Source organism: Rhinopithecus roxellana, chromosome 20 (genome assembly GCF_007565055.1).
Source record: "Rhinopithecus roxellana isolate Shanxi Qingling chromosome 20, ASM756505v1, whole genome shotgun sequence".
Classification (NCBI taxonomy): domain Eukaryota; kingdom Metazoa; phylum Chordata; class Mammalia; order Primates; family Cercopithecidae; genus Rhinopithecus; species Rhinopithecus roxellana.
In genome coordinates this window covers 73,458,882-73,465,669 of record NC_044568.1, presented here as the reverse complement: position 1 = coordinate 73,465,669, position 6,788 = coordinate 73,458,882, and positions in this window count along the sequence as shown.

The window sequence follows — 6,788 nt, the reverse complement described above, 5'->3', positions numbered from 1 at the left end:
GATCAGGCCATCCGGGAGGCTTCCGGGCTGCTGGAGAGGGTCACAGCCGGTTGGCGGAGGGAGCCAGGAGAGGACTCTGCGCCCCTGGGGAAGGGTTGGGCTAGTTCTGGGTCCCTGGGAGGAGTGAGTGGGGGGTCCTGCAGAGGGCTGGGGTGCAGAGTGTGGGTGAGCATTAGAAGAGCGAGGTCCAGGCAGCAGCAGCAGCAGCGACGGCAGCAGCAGGAGCAGCATGATTGGCAGGCACACAGGTAGCGGCCCCATCGGAGGGTGGCAGGGGTGGGACGGTGCTGCCGGGCCACCGGAGGCACCAAGCCTGGAGGACACACACCCCGCCTGCCACGCCCCGGCCCGGCCCCCGACCTCACCTTCCCTCGGGACCCAGGCGGAGCCAGCGAGGGGCGGGCACCTGGGGGGGCGCAAAGGCGTCCTGATCTCTGCATCTTGGTCTCTGAGGGTGCTCGAGAGGCCGCCGGGGCGCTGGGGACAGGACCGGGAGTCAGGCCCAGGGAAGTCTCCTCGGAATAAGGGAGCAAAAGGCGCTCTTTTGATGTTATTATTCCCCCAGCCGCTCCCCCGCTCACCTGGGCGCCCAAGGGAGCAGAAGACTTGAAGGAGGAGTAGTCCTGAATTTACTTTAACGTTTTATTTTATTTGGCCGGGCGCAGTGGCTCACGCCTGTAATCCCAGCACTTTGGAAGGCCGAGGCCAGCGGATCACCTGAGGTCAGGAGTTCAAAAGTAACCTGGCCAACATGGCGAAACCGTCTCTGCTAAAAATGCAAAAAATTCCCCGGGTATGGTGTTGGGCGCCTGTAATCCCAACACTTCAGGAGGCTGAGGCAGGAGAATCGCTTGAACCTGGGAGGCGGAGGTTGCAGTGAGCCAAGATCACACCACTGCACTCCAGCCTGGGTGAGAGCCAGACTCCGTCTCTCTCTCTCTCTCTCTCTGTCAGTATAGAGAGAGATGATTGTCCCCAGTCTCTCTCTCAGTCGAGAGAGAGAGAGAGACAGAGAGAGAGAGACGGAGGCTGGGCGCAGGGCTCACGCCTATAATCCCAGCGCTTTGGGAGGCTGAAGAGGTTGGATCATCTGAGGTCAGGAGTTCAAGACCAGCCTGGCCAACATGATGAAACCCCATCTCTACTAAAAATACAAAAAATTCCCCAGGTATGGTGTTGGGTGCCTATAATCCCAACTATTCAGGAGGCTGAGGCAGGAGAATCGCTTGAACCTAGAAGGCGGAGGTTGCAGTGAGCCAAGATCACACCACTGCACTCCAGCCTGGGCAACAAGAACAAACCTCCGTCTCTCTCTCTCACACACACACACACACACACACACACACAATTAACCAGGATGGTGGCACATGTGTGTAGTCTCAGCGGCTGGGGAGGCTGAGGCACAAAAATCGCTTCAATCTGGGAGGCAAAGGTTGCAGTGAGCCAAGATTGCACCACTGCACTCCAGACTGGGTGACAGAGCAAGACACTATCTCAAGACCGGGTGCGGTGATTCATGCCTGTAATCCCAGCTCCTTGGGAGGCCGAAGTAGGCAGATGACCTGAGGTCAGGATTTTGAGACCAGCTGCTCGGGAGGGTGGCTGAGTCAGGAGAATTGCTTGGACCCAGGAGGCGGAGGTTGCAGTGAGCCAAGATCACGCTATTCCACTCCAGCCTGACAAGACCGAGACCCCATTTCAAAAAAAAAAAGACTCTGTCTCGAAAAAAAAAAAAAAGAGAGAGAACTCTCAATCTGTGATCTTGGGAAAAGCTGTTCACATCAAGGATGCCATCTTCTTCTGGCGAAAAACTTCCCTCTTGTGAGATTATGAACCCAAAGTTCAAGGTCCTGAAGTTTTGCTGTAGTGTGGATGGCAAGGACATTCTTTCTCTGATGTTCACAGAAGATCCAATCTTCAGGTTCTAGATTGTGAAGGAATTGATTGTCCCAAGTCAGTGAGCCATAAAAAGCTTTCAGTACCTGGTGAAAATACACTGTAGCATAATCATCTACTGTTATAATATCAGCCCTCTTGCATGGGAAAGCAACCAAAAAACATGCATTGAAAATGACAATTGACAACTGAAATGTTTAAATGGCCCATGAGGTAGCCAAATGCACCTGAAGCTTTGTCTTCTCAGGAATACGGATTTGACAAACCAAACATTGGCTATGAACTGTTCTAGCAATTTGTAAGTCAGCACAGCAATACATATTTAATTTGGATCATTTTGTCTTTTCTATGATGAGTCATGGAATACAGAGCCTTTTATTTTTCGTTTTTAGACGGAGTTTCGTTCTCGTTGCCCAGACTGAAGTGCAATGACGCTATCTCGGTTCACCGCAATCTCTGCCTCCTGGGTTCAAGCGACTCTCCTGCCTCAGCCTCCCAAGTAGCTGGGATTACAGGCATGTGCCACCAAGCCCGGCTAATTTTTTTTATTTTTAGTAGAGATGGGGGTTTCTCCATGTTGATGAGGCTGATCTCGAACTCCCGACCTCAGGTGATTTGCCCGCCTCAGCCTCCCAAAGTGCTGGGATTAGGAGTGGTGTGAGCCACTGTGCCCAACTGCAGAATTTTTAATAACAAACGCTCTAAGGAGTCAGGAAGGACAAGGTGGCCATCTTGATTCTCCATGAGTCCATGGTTAACATCGGACTTATGTGCTCTTGAATATCCGTTGTTTCTCCAATTTACGTGCATAGCATTGATACCTAATGGGTTACCATAGGTAATTTGACTTAGACCTTGGAGTTCATTCAAATTGTATATCGAGGCTGGGCAAGCCCACAAAAAAATTAGCTGGGCATGGTGGCACAAGCCTGTAATCCCAGCTACTTGGGAGGAGGTGGGAGAATCCCTTGAACCCAGGAGGAGGAGGTTGCAGTGAGGGGAGATCTCTCCACTGCACTCTAGCCTGGGCGACAGAGCGAGACCCTGTTTCAAAAACAATAAAAAAGACTGGCGTGGTGGCTCACGTCTATAATCCTAGCACTTCGGGAGGCCGGGGAGGGCAGATCACGAGGTCAGGAGATCGAGACCACGGTGAAACCCCGTCTCTACTAAAAATACAAAAAATTAGCTGGGCGTGGTGGCGGGCGCCTGTAGTCCCAGCTACTTGGGAGGCTGAGGCAGGAGAATGGCGTAAACCCGGGCGGTAGAGCTTGCAGTGAGCGGAGATCACGCCACTGCACTCCAGCCTGGGCAACAGAGCAAGACTCCGTCTCAAAAACAAAAAGAAAGTATACTCGCCAGATGGGGTGGATCACGTCTGTAATCCCAGCACTTTGGGAGGCCAAGGAGGATGGATCACCGTAGGTCAGGATTCAAGGCAAGCCTGGCCAACATGATCAAACCCCATCTCTACTAAAAATACAGAAAGTTATCCGGGTGTGGTGGCGGGCACCTATAGTCCCAGCTATTCCAGAGGCTGAGGCAGGAGAATCATTTGAACCTCTGAGGCGGAGGATGCAGTGAGCTGAGATTGCGCCATTGCACTCCAGCCTGGGCGACAGAGTGAGACCTGTCTCAAAAAATAAATATAAAAAATAAAAAGCTGGTATGCTCCATTAATTCCTGCAGGCCCGACAAAGGCAGCCTAGGAATTCTAGATGAATGGAGTGAATAACAACCTGCTAGAAATACATAGGAAACAAAACGACTATTCACAGAACCAAATAAAAGCCTTCCACTAGAAACCAAAAGAAAAAAAAAATGGTTATATGTATATGCATACACAAGCAAAGCCAGAAGAGAATAAATAGCAGATGAATGAAAATTAGAAGGAAAAACACATAGGAAATCATCTCTAAATTTTTTTTTTTACTCAATCTACCCTGAATGCTACAGCATTACCCAGGGCCCCAGAAAATACACATAATACTTTATTCCTGATAAACAATTCAATGTCCTTAAGTCCACCAATGTCACCATACATTCTGTGCAAATCAAGACATTTACTCAGCTGGGCACAGTGGCTCACACCTGTAATTCCAACACTGTGGGAAGCCAAGGCGGGTGGATCATCTGAGGTCAGGAGTCGGAGACCAGCCTGGCCAACATGACAAAACCCCATCTCTACTAATAATATAAAAATTAGCCCCGTGTGGAGGCGCAGGCCCGTAATCCCAGGTACTCGGGTGGCTGAGGCAAGAGAATTGCTTGAGCCTAAGAGGCGGAGGTTGCAGTGAGCCCAGATTGCGCAACTATACTCCAGCCTGTGTGATAGAGGGAGACTCCATCTCAAAGAAAAAAAAAAAAGATTGTAGACCTAAAGTTAACATTGGCATGAACTTGATTATAGGAGGCCAGCAAATAATTTACTTATGAATAATATGCAGGTGGCAGCCCTTCCTAGATGCCTGAGGCCTTTTCTTGCTCAGTAGACAGCTCACTGGCTGTTACGTGATGTTAGGAACAGCTATTCATTTGGAAAAGGGTGTTGCAATGACCTTCGCTTTTGCATAAGAAGATGGGGGTGCTGGGATCCTGAGATTTTAAATTTTCCTTTACAACGTACCCATATGTGCTCAATATTGAAAAGACATGACAATTGGTCAGGCGTGGTGGCTCACACCTGTAATCCCAGCACTTCGGGAGGATGAGGTGGGCGGATCAGAAAGTCAAGAGATCAAGACAATCCTGACCAAAATGGTGAAACCGTGTCTCTACTAAAAATACAAAAATTAGTTGGGCATGGTGGTGGGCGCCTGTAGTCTCAGCTATTCAGGAGGCTGAGGCAAGAGAATCACTTGAACCCAGGAACCTCTTCCACCTTCTCCACCTGATGATTTTCAGACATTGCAGACGCCACCCGAGTGTCTTGTGGTACCTCTTCCACCTTCTCCACCTGATCATTTTCAGACACTGCAGACGCCACCCGAGTGTCTTGTGGTACCTCTTCCACCTTCTCCACCTGATGATTTTCAGACACTGCAGACGCCACCCGAGTGTCTTGTGGTACCTCTTCCACCTTCTCCACCTGATGATTTTCAGACACTGCAGACGCCACCCGAGTGTCTTCGGGTACCTCTGCCACCTTCTCCACCTGATGATTTTCTGACACTGGAGACGCCTCCTGAGTGTCTTCGGGTACCTCTTCCACCTTCTCCACCTGATGATTTTCAGACACCGCAGATGCCACCCGAGTGTCTTTGGGTACCTCTTCCACCTTCTCCACCTGATGATTTTCAGACACTGCTGACGCCACCCGAGTGTCTTCGGGCACCTCTTCCACCTTCTCCACCTGATGATTTTCAGACACTGCAGGCGCCACCCGAGTGTCTTCTGGTACCTCTTCTTAGGTAATAAGTAATTAATAAAAAATCTATCTTAAGTACACCTTCACATGCTATTTGTTTATAATAAACAAGAAACTTCCTAACTTTGTTGCAGTAGGCTTGACTAGCATTTCATTTTACCAACTGCGCTTTCCCCAGTACGCTTAAAATAACAGCAAGAACAAAAATCCCTGTCCTTTCGTATACTAAGAAAGAGGATTGGCTACTGAAACAGTTCACTGCAAGACACACGAAGACGACATACTGTGGCATGAGTTTTTAATTTGTTGTGCTGTTACTGAAGTTCTGAGGGCTGCAGGTAAAATATTCCAGTTTCTCCCTTCCATCTTTATTGATTCTCAAGATTTTGCACAGAAAACTCTCTGGGGGCTAGAACAGTAGTAATTGTATCACACTGTTTTCAAGACTTCAAGTTTCAAAAGCAAATCATTAAAAAAAAATACAGTTCCTGATTTGATTTAGATACAGGGATAAAAAAGTAGCCCAGGCTTGAAGGTTACATTGCTACAAATGGTGGCAATATTTTCCTTGGGAGAGTAGTTCTGTTGGCATTTATATTTTAAATACTCAAAACGCTCAACCTCAAGCAGTAATAAACACAAGCAAATGTGATTTTACCCTTAAAATAAATATTCAGAAAAACCTCTGTGTATATACAAGTGAAGAAATATGTAACCTCTGTATATACAAGTGAAAAAATATGTAACACTTTCACACACAAAATATAATAATAATAAAGGATTTGTTCATCTATGTAGCTGAAATCTGCTATTCCATCCCACATGCCCCCAGTAAAGAACGGAGGCACAGACATAGGTGACTACTGTGGTTCACTAACTTACAGCATTTTTGTACTGGGACACTATCACCACCAAAAATTTATCCCTCTTGTTATATTTTTAAAAATTTTAAATGTTTTCTTCCTTTTTTGTTTCATTTTGTTTTGTTTTACAGCATGCCAAATCCTTTGGCATACATGATGGCCTTCAAGAATCTCTCTTTGGCTGGGCGTGGTGGCTCAAGCCTGTAATCCCAGCACTTTGGGAGGACGAGATGGGCGGATCATGAGGTCAGGAGATCGAGACCATCCTGACGTTTCACCTAACACGGTGAAACCCCGTCTCTACTAAAAAGTACAAAAAAAACTAGCCGGGCGAGGTGGCAGGCGCCTGCAATCCCAGCTACTCGGGAGGCTGAGGCAGGAGAATGGCGTAAACCCGGGAGGCGGAGCTTGCAGTGAGCTGAGATCCGGCCACTGCACTCCAGCCTGGGTGACAGAGCCAGACTCCGTCTCAAAAAAGGAAAAAAAAAAAGAGTGTGTGGTTTCACTGCCTGCTGAGATGCCACACTCCTGCTGCCAGGCTGGAATCCCTCAGCTCTGGACCCCAGTTCTTTGCTAGTAAATCTTTTTTTTCTATGAACATTTAGGTACAGACAGTATGTGTGCATTCACTTCTCTGGGGCAATAAACCTGAACGACCCTAC